This window comes from Emydura macquarii, unplaced genomic scaffold (assembly GCF_026122565.2).
Source record: "Emydura macquarii macquarii isolate MOO-44397 ecotype Brisbane River unplaced genomic scaffold, CSIRO-AGI_Emac_v2 contig_1253, whole genome shotgun sequence".
Taxonomy (NCBI): Eukaryota; Metazoa; Chordata; order Testudines; family Chelidae; genus Emydura; species Emydura macquarii.
Window position 1 is genome coordinate 31,457,654 of NW_027131390.1, and position 17,878 is coordinate 31,475,531.

The following is a 17,878-nucleotide window of genomic DNA, read 5'->3' on the forward strand; positions in this document are numbered from 1 at the left end:
AAGCGATGGAGCTGCTTCAATTTCAAGCTTCAACAAAGTAAGGCATATTAATTTTATATGGCATATTTACAAAAAACTCACTATTTAACCTTGGGTTGGACTTTGGTAGATAATTACTGCAACCTTCCTTCTGGCAACAGGACAATCACATCAAGATAATACTGGCTTGTTCAAGGTGGGTAGTGAGGAATAGGGGCAATGGCAATCCTCACGCTGTTGCAGAACGGCAAGAACACTTCCATCATGTTATCTTATAAGGTACAAATATTAAAATAGTCTATAATAATGATGCATTTGGACTGGAAATGCAACTTCCAATACCCACAATGTAATCCAATTTAGATCACTCTGAACTTCCCCCAAATTATTTGAAAAGATCTCAAAACATGCGGTTCTTTATAATTAGTTGGGACAAGACTGCTTCTCATGTGTGACACTGTGTGAGATGTTTCATGTTAAATAATAAATTATCCATTTGCCTTCAGAGGCCCCTGCCCTAAGGCATAGTTTCTCAACCTGTGGTACACGTACCCCTGGGGTATGCGAGACACAGGCAAGAAGTACCTGTGGAAAAATAGAGTGACGGCGGCAGGGGGGGCGGCAGCTGCCAACTTCAGGAGAAACCGGGTGGCAGCAACCCATTTTACATCCAGTCACAGCTCCCAGATGGGAGACGTGTGGCAGCCCCTGGCTTCTGGGGAAGGTGGGCAGCAGACCCGCACTTCCCACCTAGTCACAACTTCCAGCTGGGATGTGGGTGGTAGCTGCCAGTTTTTGAGGAAGGCGCGCAGCAGCCTCCCACTTACCGCCGGTCCCAGTTCCCAGCTGGGAAGTGAGCAGCAGCCCCCAGTTTCTGGGGAAAGTTGGCAACAGCCTCCTGCTTCCCGCCTGGTCAGAGCTCTCACATGGGAGGCAGGTGGAAGTTGCTAGTTTCTGGGGGGAGGCAGGCAGCAGCACCTCACTTTCCACTGGGTTCCAGCTCCCAGGTGGGAGCCAGGTGGCAGCCTCCTGTGTCTCACAAGCTGGCCTCGCAACTGGGTGGCAGCCACCTGCACCCAGGCTCCGAGCCAGGGACAGCCTCCAGCACCCCAGCTTGAAGATGGGCAGCAGCCACCTGCCCACATCCCTGGGTCCCAGCTGGCGCAGAAGCCTCCTCTGCCCCAGCTCGGATTGGGTGTCAGTCACCCACCTCCCGGGCTGGCAGCCAGGCGGCAACCACCTACAACTTGCCCTGGTGGCAACCCCGCTCCCTGGCTCAAAGCCCAGTGCCCAGAAAACTTGTCAATTTCACTGTTCTAGCTGAGCAGTGAAATTGACAACTACGATTTCACCAGTTACCCTCTTTTCCTCTCTCTCTCTCGCCCTCCTTCCCTCTTTCTCTCACCTCTTCCTCCTTTCAAATCTATGGCATAAAATTTGGCACAGCGCTTTATATTCCCCAGCATTGGCATTCCACTCAAAGCCTCCTAGCTTTGGCCAACATCACCTCTAGCCCAGGTGCATACTTGAGTTGTGCACCCTTGGTGTAAAAGTAGTAACCCTACCCACACTAGATCTGACATCTGTCATATCACGGCCTTATATACTCAGCCCTTCTTCCAACATATGGCTCACATTAGTCTGTAAATATAAAATCCCATGGAAAATTGAGTGTTGGGGTACTTATTAAAATTTTCAGAATTTAGGTGTTACTTGCTACTTAAAAGGTTGAGAAACACTGCTCTAAGGAATCATGGTGGACCATATTGTATGGACCCAGTAACTCTATAGTGTGTTCAGACTGTTAGGTTTAAACACTCCTTAAAAATAAATACATAAATACATAAAAACAGAGCTGTGCTAAACTGGCAGTTTCTCTCTGCAGGGGGTTTGTGCAAACATTTTTTTCCTAATTATATGTTGCATCCCTCCAGCTTTACTTTGAGGTTCCAGTTCAAATGAGTTCCAAAAAAAAAAAAAAAAAAAAAAAAAACCAGAATAAAAAAAGAAAGACTCCGTCACAACCATCTAGTTCAACAGTTTTCTGTCAAAAACATGCAAAAACACCCAACTCCCCCATTGTGATGGTTTTGATGTGAAATGCTAAATTGGCTTGGGTTTGCTCAAAACTGGATCCATGTTCACTTGAAAAGATTTTTGAACTTAATGAACTTTTTGACAAACCTGGACTCAATCTCAAGTTTGTTAAGAACAAACCAAATCCTTTCATGTGGTTTCAGGTTTTGTTGTCAACATTGGTCATTGATATACAGAAAGGCCACAAAGATGTGGAAAACATTGAAGTACAGACTATTATAGAGGAAAGATCTCCACAGACTTTCTGTGTAACTACCGTGCTACACTACATTGAAAAACAGACGGAAGTGCTTAATGAAAGACAAAAACATTTCTCCCATTTTCAGTTGGAAATTCTGATGGAAAAAACTTTCGAATCAGGTTTACTCTTTGCAAACAAATCAAAGTTCCTTAACTTTTCTGAAATGCTTAAGAGCTCTAGATGCTCTGCTTGGTTAGGACCAGGTTCTGGTCCATTTCTGCTTGGGCACAGAAAGTAGAAAGACGAGTATAGGGAATGCAGTTCCTGTTCCCAGAAGAGATGGGTTTAGGATGGAACCATGTACTCAGTGGGCATGATGCACTTAATTAAAGGATAACAGAGCTACCACATGGACATATGCTCTCTGGGGGGTACAGAAAGAATTCTGTCTGACACATCCAAAAGTACTCAGCAAAAATAACCCCTCCTACGTAGTGCTTAATTTGTAATGAAAGAGATGAAATACAAAAGTTGCTTGAGCCCCAGCATAACAGACATGGCAAGCCTAGAGGAGCTGGGGCTCAGCCCTAGCAAGCCCTGGCATAAATTAAGCACTGCTCGTACAGCTCTTTTACCCCATGTCAGGGGGTTGGGGCTCTAAAATGAAATATCTCCAGTTAAATTTTGAAAATTAAGCTCCACTCTTACCACTGTCAAAGGTGCACACTGAGGACGCCAGACAAAAAAAAATATTAATAGTCTCCTTTTTAGATATATGTTCTAAGCCACATAGACAATGAACATCTTCTCCTTAGTTCAAGCCTTGGAATTCTTGTGTAGTTTGAACTCAGTATCTTTTACAAGAGGGTGCAAAATAAAAACCTTAGCATTCCTCCCCTCCATAGATTTTGTGCATCACCAGAGATCTTAACATGGACTTTTCTCTCCAAAAGTTGCACAATTACTTCAGTGAGAACGGGGTGGTTGCTTAATTTATGCACTTTTTTTAAACCTATAAACCACAAATTAACATAACAAATCCAACTTACAAATAGTTTCCCATAAGGTGATGTAACCAAGAGACACAAACGTAGTCCTTATCAGTTGAGAACTCACCAAATGCATGTGGAGTAGACAAAGATAAGACATCAGCATACCAACTCTGATTAAAGAGATCCCATTTCCAGACCTTGGGTTGAATTATAACTTGTGAATAGGGATTATGGAAAAGGTTTTCTAATGGACAACTCACCCAAAGATGGACAAGGAAGAAATGTTATTTGGTTCTTTCAAAAAATCATTGCTTGCTACTGTTGGCCTCAGACAATACAAATGGAGAAAATGAAAGAGCAATTTCAGTTAAGAGCAGCAGACAGCATTCCTTTCATGGGGCGAAATATCTTCTTTAAAGTACTGGGTTGCAACAATAAAATTTCAATTGTGAAGCTTCAAGGAAAGATATCAAAGATAACATCCAGTTATGGTATTGGTCAGGGGAGGGGAAAAAAATCAAAGTTCAACTCTTTAAAGAAATTCTTACACATAGCAAACATAACCTTTGGTTCAACACTTGGAGCTATCCTGATAGTTGATATCAATAGGGAAGAAAAAAGTTTAAGCCCAGAATACATTATATTCTTGCAAAAGTAACAAATTGGTTCATATAATGGATGCATTAACAATATCTAATTTCTGAAAGTGCAGTAGTCACACTCCATCTTCCCCATGTTTTGCCCATATAGAATAGAGTTTATTTAATTTAATTCTTAAGAGGATACATTTTTATATCAGTGGTTTTTCCACTCTTACTTTGAGAGATATTACTTTAGTTATTTGTTTAAATAGTCTGTCATATCCGCAGTAAGAGTTAGCAACTAATTGGACAGTCATATGGCCACTGGTAAGGTAAGCAGAAATCTTTAAAAGCTATTTTACAAGAGTGGACAAAAAATATCACACATAGTTAATAGATCATGTACAGTGGGGCTATTTTATAACACACACATTTCATTTTTACTTTATCTGTCAGCTTAGTAGACTTCTAAAATGTTGCCAACATCTTAGCAACTAATGCTGTAGTGAAGTGTCACAACACTATATATAGAAATTAGAGTGGATTCTGCTCTCCACCCCTTAGCATCTCGCTTGCTGTTGCTTTGGGGTTGGGGGGCTGCTTTGGTGATGTTTGTTTTTTGTTCACTTGGTTGGTTTTATTTGGGGTATATAGAAGTGTGTCTCTGGATAGGTTTGTCTTGACCTTGTCTTCAGTTCTGTGACTAGGTTTTGCAACACGCTTTAGAAATAGTCATAAGGCCCTGGATTACTGAACAACCTGCTAAAGGAGTTAAGACTCAACCCAAACCTGACAGAATCACATCTTCAGCTCCCATAAACATTGTGATGGGCTTTATTGGCTCCAGGGCCACAAAGAAACCAAGATGACTTGGTGAAACATAAATGCCACAGTGATGGCTGGTAAGGCTGGGTCCTAAGTCTCTGAAGGCCCTGAAAATTAATAACGGGACCTTGAATTAGCACTAGTGATGAACAGAGTCAGAGATAGGTGCAAAGAATAGGTGTGATATGCGAAACACAGCAGCATGCTTCCACAGCACAAGGAAGAATCTGTGTGTTGTCTTGGCCTTTTACCCTAGAGACATCAAATTAAAATAAACCAGCATGAAAATGAATGAGAGAGGTGTGAGCAGTGTCTTCTGGCAAGATAAAAGATAAAACATATATTCCTCACCAGTGTCATCTGGGTTTATACAATACAATGTACAGTCATACAATAATTTATTTAGTTTGCTGGCAATTCTGGAAAATGTTTTAAAACATGTTTGAGGCAACCCAAACATTATTTTTTCTCTAACTTTTTGGTGAATTGAAAGATCAAAAACTTTTATTTTGAGCCAAATGAAAATGTGTTTGACCCAAAAACTTAAATGTTTTAAAGTATTCAGAATTTGAGTAATCTTTTTTGGGGTGAGGGGAGTCATACAAATACAATTAAGGGACATTTCTAACTGCAAAATCATTCTCCAGTGAAAAATAGAAATGTTCTGAAAATGTCAAAATAATTTTTTTCTGGATTTTTTTTTCTCATCAAAACAATTGAGCACATTTAAAGTGAATTTGCAAAATTTTTCAAACCTGTCAAAGCCACATTTTTCGCTTAAAGAGTTGAAACAAAGAAGTTTCACCCGGTTCAAATGGTAAGGAAGACTGGTTAAAAAAATATATCCGAACAGCTTTTGATGGAAATTGCACTTTCAGATAAACAAAGTAATCTTTTGATTGGGAAATGCTGTCACTTGCCTCATGGGTTTTGTAGTTCAGTAGTCTGATTTCCCCCTTCTCCTCTATGGGATTGACTCCCTAACTGAAACACATTTTCCATGGTGCATTTTAGCAGAAACTCCCATGATGCACTGCCATCTCTTTCCCACAGCAGAGACTGATGCATCATGCAAAATATAGTCTAACCAGGGAGACTGATCTACAGAAGACGACAGGAACATGAGACACTCAGACTATAATTCCCATAAGGCACCATAGCAGCATTTCCAAATCAAAAGTTTTGGATTTGGGCTAAACATTTTTGGCTGAAATTTTTCAGTTTTTAATTTCTGCTGGAAAAAAATAATCATCAACATTTCCATAGAAAAGACTACCATTTTTTTACCAGTTTTAGTGATCAGTCCATTAAGATCTTCAGATGTCCTGTCATTTTAAATATCTTCAGATTGTATTATGTCTGCCATTTATACTTTGAAAATAATATTATTGGATAATTGACATTTCTATTTTTAGTTGACTTAATATGCAAGCCTCTCTCCACAAAAGGTATTAACTTTTCTCCCTATTTCTTTTAATCCTCTTACACAGTGCAGTGCCAAATTATTCTCGCTCTCTTGAGCACCTAGCAGTAGACACCCTTGAAGAGTTGATTGCAAGTTACAAACATTATACATTTTTATTTGCAAAACTTCTGTTAAATAAAGGAGGAAGTAAAAAATATCTGGCAATAGGCACCACAAATTTGCTTTTGTAGTAATTAAGGGCCCTGTGATCCTGTTACACACTGTTAAAATGATTAATCATTCCAAATCGACTTTGGGTTTTAACACAGCAGAATGGCAGCCTAACATTGCTGCTGCCCATCAAGATGTATTTGCCACCAACAGGACCATATTAGCCATGGCATGGCAGACTTTCTACCCCAACAGGATGAAAATAGGGACCTGCTCGTTCTTTCCCAGTGACAGAGGAACAGCAGCAGCGGCATGCACTACTTACCCATATCTGAGATGTATCTGCTTAAGTGGGTGGACTGCACCAGCTGCACAGAAGCCTTTTTTTTTTATTATTATTGGTGTTGTCATTGGTGTTTATTATTATTGGTGTTGTCTCCCCGCCCCCACCTCCGTCACTGGCACAGTTGGTTTTAGGAATGCATCGAATGGTTCCCTCCTCTCTGCGCTATTGTTTTAGACTCTCTGTAGAGTCTAGCAGACAATCCTGTGTTATTAATGTTCAGGTTCAGGTTTCCAAGCTCTTTTTTGTAACTCAGATGTAAAAATGTACTTAGTCTTTTAAAAAGTATGCAGATATTCTGAGGTAATTTCATGACACAAGGAGATAGTGGCATAACCATTAATACTTAGTGCCTACATCTTAATCCTTAACCCTTGCTACCAGTATCTCCATATTAACTATTCACTTTTGGAGAATTAATGAAATGGTAGATTAGCTTCCTTCATGACAATGAGGCTCTATTCCCTCTTAAAAAGACTCCTCTATCACTCACAGTTATTGAAAAATAACCGATACCTTAGCTTTCCAGCATCAGGAGAAGCATCAGTCACCTCTGTGTCCCCTCAAAGACTGTCCTCACCAGGCTAGAAGGCCTCTGGCCTCTTGGTGGAAACAATAAATCCATGGTCTGCCATGGTCTCCCCCCTCACTTAATACAAATGAGTGATGGGGAGTTTCTTCTATCAACCCTAGAAGAGCCTCCTAGAGTCCCTGCGCCTCAAACTCACATCAGTTCTGTTGCCCCAAGTTTTTTTCCCCCTCTCTTGCTTCAGCTCTCCCCAAGATCTGTGTTTTTCCCCTCCCTCTTCACAGATCTTTTCTATACTCACTACCGAGCTGAGAGCCTCCCCAGCTCTCCTGGTTGAAAGCTCTCAATTTTTCCCTGGTGTCTGTATGTTCTCGGCATTCCTTTCCAAGATGATTTGCAGTGGCATATGTTCACATGACCTCTGTGGAGAATAATTGTCAAAAAACTGATTCTTAAAGACCCCAGAACCCTAGCAGGGCTCCATTAGTGCAAGCCACCTTGTGACACACACCATCACATCTACTGAAAGTCAAGATGTTCTTTCCAATCATGAACTGCTATATATTATACTTAGCTTCCAAACTGTCAATTATCCCCCAGTATTTCACCTTAGAACTCTTTATAGCAATTTCTAAAACAGCAAAAAGAAAGAAATACAGAATGGGGAATCCCCCAAATAGTCTACCTTTTGCCAGACTAACCTCCTAAACTGCATCAAGTAAAGGAAGACATGTGCTGTTGGTATGCACTAACCTTGCATTATTACCAGTATCCAAAGTAGTATGTAATATGTTCAAGTTTTAGATTTACAGGTTTTTTGTTTTACAACTTATTCCTCTTGGTGCTGACTTTTCCTCTATTTGAAATTGATTCATCTACCTTTTATTTTTGCTAATCAAATGGTAATAAATGTGTTACCAACCATGGAGATACAATAGTGGTATATTTGCACTTTTAGAATGCTTTTGATTCAAGGATCTCAACATGGACAACGTCCAATTCTCATTGCAACTATAACTATGTATTTGTTATAAATGCCTCCTTAGTTAAGGACTCTCTTCTGATTGTTCAAGTTCTTGCATATTATTGGCCCTAATTTCTTATTAACTTTTCAATATAGATGGCATATTGCAAAAGATTGCTAAACAATGATCAATTGCCACCTACCTACTATATTGGAACCGCAGGTCAATGATCTTTGTAATATATGTTTGCATTCTAATTGCATCATCTACCAGGACTTAGCAAAAAGACAGCAGATTTCTACTTTCTACTTTGTTTTTCCCCTCTGAAAATTTGAACTAAACATTCAAAAATTTCAACTGTTGTTGGATGTAAATAAACTAACTTAGTTTAATGCCAAAAATCAAACCATTCTTGAGCAAAGCAATCACACACAGTGCAATCAAATATTTCGCAGGTGTCCAGGGACAAGGTTGTAAGATATATCCTTATTTTTAAATCCTTCAAAATAAAATAAGGATCTTAAATTATCTGCTGCTCTTCTGCCTGATATTTGAATCAAAGATGCTATGACTTCTGAATGTTATCTCAAGTGTTAGCAAGACTGTTGGACTCAGGAGTAACTAATATGTGTTTATAATTACATATTGTAAAAGATTCCTGCTGAGTTTAGGAAATAGTGTAATTGCATTATTCACTGTTGAGAAATGTTCCCACTTCTGTAAGATTTCCCTACGCACCTGCAACAATTTAGGAGCTAAAAGATGGTTGGATTCTTCTTAAAAAAAGAATTGGCCCCTGGGAAGGCAACATGTATGTCATTTAAATTTAAATCTCTAAAACTGCCATTTGCAAATAATTAATGCTGCCCTGGCATTCCCTATATGAATACTGCAGTAACATTAACATTAGTTAAACAGCTGTGGCGCCAGTCATACAAAGACTTAGGCATGTATTTTACTTTATGCACATGTGCAGCTCCAATTTTGACTAGAATACTCTTGTGCATAAACTGAAGCATATACTCTAGTCTTAGTAGAATCAGTGCCTAAGGGTATATCTACATTGCAGTCAGAGGTGTGACGGCAGTACGCACACACACATATCTAAGCTAGTTTTGAACTAGCTAGATGGAATCATAATAGCACTGAAGTCTAGGCAGCATGGGCTATAGATGCCTGCTCAGGACCCTGGGAATTTACTCGAGCATCTAGCCCATGCTTCTGCAGCTTCCTTGCTGTTGTTATTTCAGCTATCTAGATCTACATGTGTTGAAGCCACACCTCTGATTGCCATGTAGATTTATGTCCACTAACACTGTGAAGTTAAGGGTAACCATTCCTTCTAGGAGTATTACATGTCTTCTTGTTTACATCTTGAAGTAAGAGTTTTTTAATCTATACTTCTGCATTTTGGAACAGTAATTAATTTAAACAAACAAGGGAAAAGGTTTCAGTCCAATTTAAAATGGGGACAACTCTGAGTTGAGCTAGTTAGAGATCACTGAATTAATTTAGGAAGAATGGCATGTCCAGCTGTCAGTAACTTTAATTGGCTAGCTAGTAATCTAGCTACCTAATTTCCAGACAGATAGCATCCTATCTTAAATTGAAAACTGAAAAGAACACTTGCTTCCCATATTCTTTTTCTCAAGTTTTATTTAGTTCATCTCTCTATTAAGGTACTTCATTGAACAGCCTTTAGGAAGAACCGATAATTATGTTCTAGGAGAGAATACTTTTTTTATTTCACAGAAGGTTTATTCATGATCTCACCCCCCCCCCCCTTTTTTTTTCTTTTTCAATATGAAATATCTAATAAAATAGTCTTACCAAGCCCAGAAACTAGACTGAGGGTGGATACTGAACCTTCAGTAAAAGTCAAAAGAAAATTCAAAAGCCTGATTTTGATATATAGATACAGATATAATTGTAATTTTGTAATGTATTTAATCTCTATGGCCACATTTTTTATTAATATCTGTTTCTATTATAAGATCAACATGGACACAATCGTTAAGAAGAATAGAATATATTGTACAATTGGTTAGACTAATTTAAGTTTTAGTTCCCTTTTTTCAAACAGTTATATAAGGTGCAGCAAAATGAACAGAATGTGCACACACACGGTAAAGTATTCTCTCATTTGGAATTTCTGCAGAAGGCTTTGTGCTGTATGTCCTTACAGCTGTTCAGAGAAACAGGACTTTATATATTTCTGCAAGTAAATGAGTTGCACTAAGAATATACCAGAGTCATAGCACCCATTTTCCTTCAGTGGCCCAAGTTATGGCTTTTTGCTCAGCATAAGGACCTCTGATATATTTTTAACAATTCCATATCAGTGCACTATTTTTAAAAAACACTATATCCTACAGTGATGGAGTAGGCTCTCTCTCCAAAGCCCTAGTAAACATTCTGAAATGGGGGGTGGCAGATATTGAAACCCCATTCAGTGTCTTTGGGAGCCACTGTATTATATTTATGAATGGTTTATCTATTCTTATGTTCTACCCTATGGGAAAGAGTTACCACAGTTCCTCCAGTAACTAAAAAGAGTGATGGGTCATTAAGGTTACTCACTGAGACTGAACAACTCTAGAGAGGTACCCCTCACCCAAGGAGAGGTTTGCATATAATATTTGGAATGTAGTTTTCCAGAAACTCAAACAAAGAAAGGGCTTTTGGTATAAATGAGTTTGAACTGACATAGAAACTTCTTTCTGATCCAGAAAACCAACAGGGACCATTTGTCCAATCGAGTCCCACCCTTATGGTAAGTAAGGCCCATAAGGCCAGATATGTTTACTGTAATGCCCTAAACACAGGAGCTAAACATAGTGACAATGCACACCCAAGACTGACATCTATGCTGGCTATACTTAACTAATTCAGGTTAAGAGATGAATAAAAACCTGAGAAATCCTTCCTGAGAAGACCCAGAAAGAAGCATGCTACCTTCATAGCATTAGTCTTTCTTTTGTCTCACCCCAAAAATCCCCTCCATTGATGCTCCAAGTATCCGTCTCGGAGAAAAGGGCAAAGCTAAAAGGACAGCTGCTTTCTACCGCATTGTCTTCTTTGGGATTTCTCATGCAGCTTTAAATTTAGGTGGATTCTGCCTTTGCTACATTAAACCTCCTGAATAAAGGGATCCTGGAACAACAGCAGAGCCAATGAGGGAAGGGTTCAACTAAGCCATGCTGCTATAAGAGCATAGGAGGTAGGCACTGTAGAAGTATATTTCTTCCATTTCAATGACCTTGGCTTCCACTGTATTTTCAAGGATAGGTGATTCAACCACTAGACTCCAACTTCAATCTCTTTTTAACTAGTAGGTCATGAAATTTCATGTCTTCCTAACATGGGAAGAGCCCCCTAAAAGGGGGAAATCTAATCAGCACACAGCTCCATATAGAGAATTTACGATGGCTGATGAATTTCTTTAAAATGTGTGACTATTTTAAAATAATGGACAGCTAAGAAAGAATTCTGCAAACCTTTGTTAAGTAACTATTTAAAATGAGTTTGCTAGTGTGATATTACTTCAGACAAACACAGGTATTTCTGTTTATCCTATATTTTTCAGAGACATTTTGCAAAAGTCTCTCCTAGCTACAGAGAACTGGACTTCAATAAATTGTTTCCAACTTCATTCACAGCAAATGAGTTTTGTAAAGTATAAAAACTGGTGAGTTATCAGCAAGATCATTAGGGCATTAATTTTTATAACAATGCCCTAATTATTACACCTGCCAGAAATTGTGCTGAAATATGGGGCTCCGTTCATCTTTGTGGCATATTGGACTCAGCTATCAATTCTGCCCTTCTTATCATTAGTGATGCAACCTGGATAATTCCAGCCTCCGACTTTTTGGTCTTGGCTGGCACTGCTCCTCCAGAGATAAGGTGCAAAGGCAGGGCTCTAGCCACATTACTGCATGCAGCCAACTGCAAAGACCTCTTATGTCACAATTTCAACCCAAAGCCACATCACAAACACCCCCCTTTCTGAAACAGCTCATCCTCTCAGACAGCATATCAGACATGACCTTTCTAAAGAACAGCAGTAACAGGTGGCATGGGACTACATTTTGGATTTACGGGCATTTCTTGGCATATAGACAACTTGGATTTGCATCCCCTAGTCTGTCTGAATTAGCAAATTCATGTCTCTCAGAACATCCATATGAACTGTAAGATCCTTCTTCATTAAAACAGAGTACACTGGGGTCATGGGCAGTTTAACTTACATCTTCACTAGTGGGGCTTCTTACCCCTATGAAACTGAAGAACAAAGAGCATGCCATCTCATTATGGACAGCTCTCTATCATCTTGATCACGGATGGATGCACTTGACATCTCCAGATAATGATCCCACAATAGAGTGGCTACACCGCTCCAACATCGAAGCAATACAAGTTAGAAAAGGTATGATATTCTTTTTCCCCCAGCTTTGCATGACTGACATCACCAGTCCTCCCTTGACAATGTTCAAGAAGTCACCCAGAAGCCAAAAACCTTAACCTTATATCTCCTACCCAGACACAGATGTTGATACAAGGAATATAAAAGGATACTTTGTATACTCAGGAGGCATGCTTTGAATTACTAGTAAAAATGTGCTTTATTCCCAATATATCTGAAGCACAATCTATATTCAGCGTTACCACCAGCATTGCTTTGAATCAATTTAAAAAACAGTGAGTTAAACAACACCATTGTTCAAGTTACAGCTGGTTTATGTTCATTTAGATTGCTTCCCTGATCAACATAAGTCAAATTTAAATTAAAAAAAAGATGTTGACTCTGTCCTGTCAACTAATTCTCTTGAATATTACAGATAAGATTAGTTAAATCAGGAATACAGACAAGGCCACAGTATTAACCCAGCCATAGCCTGTTTAGTGTGGCCACAGGCAGGGTCTTATCCTACCCAGTACTGCATCCTAGGAAGTGTAAGTGCTCTGCATCTGGCAGCTTTGGGACCCTATATGTCAAGACATTGTAATGAGATTTTTCCTCCAGCTGAGAAGTGAATGTGAATCTGTTCATTGCCCATCAAAGAGTTTCTGAATCGGATAGAGCAAATCTTGGCACCTCCTCCTCCCAAGGGCTGACTCCATAACCCTGCCAATGTTTGCAGATCCAGGAGTAAAGATGGAACTTAGAATTTCATAAACAGACAAACCTCAAGGTCATTCTGAACACATTTTCCTCTTCAGTAAAATTCAGTGCCTATCACTACAGGGGATGTGGTGGGGGAAATCAGCATTAGCATGAAATCAAAGAAATCATAAGCCTTTCGCACTGGGTTTTGGGAATGTTTTCACACTGGCAACTGATGAAATATTTTGCTATGTCACAGTTCCAGGGAAGCTGAGTGCTGTGGGGTCCATGGGTAACAATTGCCACCAAAATTGTCAGCTGCAGAAAGGAGTTTAGAAGCACTGAGCCAACGGCTCCAACACAATAAGACAGAACTGGCAGCAATTTAGACACATTTCATGGACCAAAATGATGAGATCAGGCAAAGTCATCCATTAGCCCCCTATGTTCCCTAGCATACCAGAAAAAAAAACCAGTATATTATCACCACTATTACACAGGGACCAGTAATGATATCACCAATTATTTTCATGATCAGATTCACATCATCAGGATTCAAGGCGTTCTGTTAGTTGGCTTGATTTTTCCTACATCACCCTTAAAGGCAGGACACTAGAGAAACTTGCAATGTAGATTATTATTCATCACAGACAGTTGTCTATGCAGCCTAATACAATAACTTCAGCACCACAGTGTCACTTGTCACTCTCAGTGCATGAGATGAAATGATGCCATCTGTGAGAGAAAATAATGTGGGGAAATGAGTCATAGCAGACTCTGGTAAAATGGCACATTCAGTCTGTAGCTGGAGAGAAAATGACTGAGGCAGGGCAATCAGAAAGCCAGTGCACTAGTGATTCATTTCTTAATTTATGTAACGGCAAAGTTCTTTGTAGCCTATACGAGTCAGTCACTTGACAAGCCTGCTATGCACATCTGCACTTTTATTATAATTTTATTATACCTGCTAAGCACACCTGCACTTTTATGAGAGAGTTGGCCTCAGGGCATTGTAGCAACAGGGCCAGGAATACATTAGGAAAATTAGAAGAAATATCATCAAGCAAGTTCAGGTTGCTTATGAACAATTAGCAGTTCATGAATGGGGACTACATTTCTTTGAAACCCTATCTTTAAAACACAATTTTAAAGCTAGTTAATCAAAACGAGGCTTTGCAGCTTGGAGGGTCAATGCTCTTTCGAAGGCTTTTCTAGCATTCAAATGCCATGCTTTTGGCATACTCATTGCACTGGGAAAGAGTCTAGTGAATTATCCATATTTATGATAGCCCAACAAGAAAAAAAATCATATTTCCAAATTCTCTTCACTTCACACTTCTGCTTCTGTAATATTTCTCTCTTATTCTTGCTACCCTACGTTAAATAGATTTATAAATGCAGGTATAGATTAGCATTTGTAGAAGATTTAAACAAGTGTATTTTTTTATGCAGAAAGTAAAAAATAGTAAGAAATTTATGGTATAAAATGTGCTTAATTACTACAAAGGAAAGTACATGCCTTCCTCCCCTTTAAAGACATACCAGGTTGCCAAACATGCTTCTGTTCGGCAAAGACCCAAACTTCAACTGTTTTTAACCAATAGAATGTTGAAAGTTTGTCCTTTGCCACCAATTATTGTAGATTTCTGAAGACAGTTACTCACTCTTTCCCACATAAGTCTACATCATTCCAAGAATACCTGATCCATATAAATCTTAACTGAAATTAAAATGTTTTCATTGTTAAGCATTTATTGCAGTTAAAAGACACTAAAACAAGGTCCATCACTCAGTTTTGCCATGTGTAATGCATAAAAATAAGAGGTTAACAGGAATTGCATTCTACTGAAATAGTTTGCCAAAACTGACACCAGTGACCAATATCAAATAAGGGGTCATATTTAAAAGTTGAGAGTTCAGGTATGTGTACCACTCAGTTCAGAAGAAAATCACTTCTTAGCCTCCTGCTAAAACATTGCAGCATCTGAACAACTGCTAGAGATCCAAGACAACATATATGTGTATACAGATCCCTCAACCATCCACATAAGTGGTCAGTAGAATCCAGCCAGCATTCATTGTTTGTTTAGAATCCAGCCAGCATTCATTCATTCTATTATCACAAATGGGAAGTAACTCTGCTAAGCCCCCTTTCACTATCCTAAAAATATTCCCATTTCTTTCTTCCTTTAGCTGCATTATTGCTATGTTTTATTATTTTCTTAGAAGGCACTGAAAAAGTCGAACAGAAAGTGCTTAAAACTGCTAGTGCCTGAATAGGCCAGGTGTCCCAGTACTGTTCATTGTAACAGGTCAATAAGAGTTATGAATCCATCTTTGTAGGTCGACACTACATAGGGATGGCAAACTACTGTACAAAACCGGCTTAGAAAATTTCCTAGACTTAACTTGTATACTCGATTCAATTTTTTTTCCAAACTATGGAGAACTTAATCCTGCAACCTACTTCTACTGACTTTTTCATTCCTGTTTTTCTTTTTAAGTTTTCAAACAATTGCTTTTGCAAATAATGGGAACAGCTGACTTTGCATCGTTGCTTAAGAACATTAAGATTTGGTTAATGTTGGACCACAAATAAGGCAGTAAACCCATAAAGGGTCTACCCACTTACTACTGGGTTGCTAAACCAAAGTTACAAGGGTAATGGGCTACAGCGCCTGTGCCAAGCCTTACTAGCCAAGTTAATAGCAAGTATTAATAGCATTTTTGTTATTTGTCCTCTCTCCTTTCCACTTTTTTGAGGGCTTCATCCCTGAAATATTAGCTCCTTAAATTTGAAAGATTTACAAAAATACTATGATTTGCTTTTATTTGATATATTTGCACAGAGTTCTGTACCATATATACAATTTTATGTTAGCTCACCTAACATTGTGGTGCGGGTTGTATCACCACATGTGAAACTTATTCTACATATCACATTATACATGAAAAAATATTTATGTTCAAAAATAAAGAGGGGCTTAGATTCAGGGCTGCTGGTAGCAAATGCAACACCACTAGTATCAATTGAACTGCATCCTTTTACAGTAGATCTAAATTTTGGCTGACTAATCACAACATCCAAAAAATAGTTCAATAGAATAGAATAGAAGCAAAAAAAGCTAAACCTTAACACTAGTATGAAATCTTTCATATTTTCCTTCATGTAGAGATGCAAGTTATAGTGTCTATTAATAAGTGCCATGTATCAATTAAGAAATATCATTAACCTTATGACCAGGGTGCGGAGTTTCAGTAGCCCTAAAGTTTAATCTTTCCAATGGTAAGCAAAAATAAAGTTGGATGGCTCAACAGTGTACTAAAACACAAAATTGGCCATATCTACCCCAAAATCTAATTTCTACTGTTAGAATTTCTAATCTTTTGGGAATTCCTGCTATTCTAGGATGTCATCCATCTGTGTCTCAATTCTGCATAATTGGGTCCACTTTTGGCAGATGCCCAGGGTCAAACACATGAACATCTTTCAACGTGTTTGTCAGAAGTGTTGATTCTAATCCTTGACCAGCTTCCCAGTCTCTTGGCACTCACACAATTTTGCCACTGACCTGTAGCTCTCTGGTTTGGTTGTGCTGTTTTTCAGACTAGTCAAAAAATCTGTTCTTGCAACACTGATATTGTTTGCAGCTCTTCAGCAATTTTGCCAATTTCAGCTCAATGTCCTCCTACAGATACATCTAGAAGACAATTCTGCAGCTTTGGTCATCAATGTATCCTGTCGCAGTTTAAAATGTTACTTCATCTGATGGAGTGTTGATGAAATCGAGTAGAAATGGTGAGCATTCTGCTAAGTATTTGTCAGAGTTTCTCTAGATGTCCCAATCAAGTCCAGTCAACCTAAACTGATCCACAATAAGAAGCCTGCCTGTGCCTTCATAAAAGCCAACTATTGATCATTCCAAACACCACAGTAAACCTGAGCAATTTAAAGAAAAAAATACTATGAGAAAATGTTGCATTGGCCAATGTCTCCAAAACCAGATTAAGACTGGCCAGGTAGGTTATATGAAGATCCCAAAGGATGGATTGCTTTCTGTGTGATACTACTAATGACATCAACATCTTATCATAATTTGTACTGTAGATCTCCAAGTGCTGTTGCCTTAAAGTTATTGTTGAAAGTAAACACATTCCAAACTCTATCACAATTAAAACCAAGTTATTCTCCGATGCTCAATAAACATTTGGGCAGAACTCCAGGGCACTTTGTCTACTGACATTACACAAAACATTCCTACCTTTGACTCATTTTGTTTTCCTTTTCCCCCCTGCATAGGCTTAGAGTTCAATTTTCCAAACAGATGGTGGCTACTGCTAAGTGAGTAACTTATGCCCTGCACATAGCATGAGATCACTGGCACAGGAAAGAACTGAATTCTTAGGAAACATTATATATAAATTAATATTCTGTATCTAAAAATTAAATTTCTAGAACCTAGTATGCTCCACCAAAATAAGCCAGTGATGTCCTTTTCTCGCAGCTGAAGCTTTGCAGTCCCCATGATTCTGGATTTTATTTGTTCATCAGTGGTATGAGTCCAAATTTAATCTATTATTTGGCAACATAGCCAGCAAAATATTTGTTTACTTTCTTCTGGATACAGATACAATTGATTGTTCACACCAATGGTCTTAAAGATCCAATAAGGGATCTCTGTCTTATCATGGGAAAGGGCATG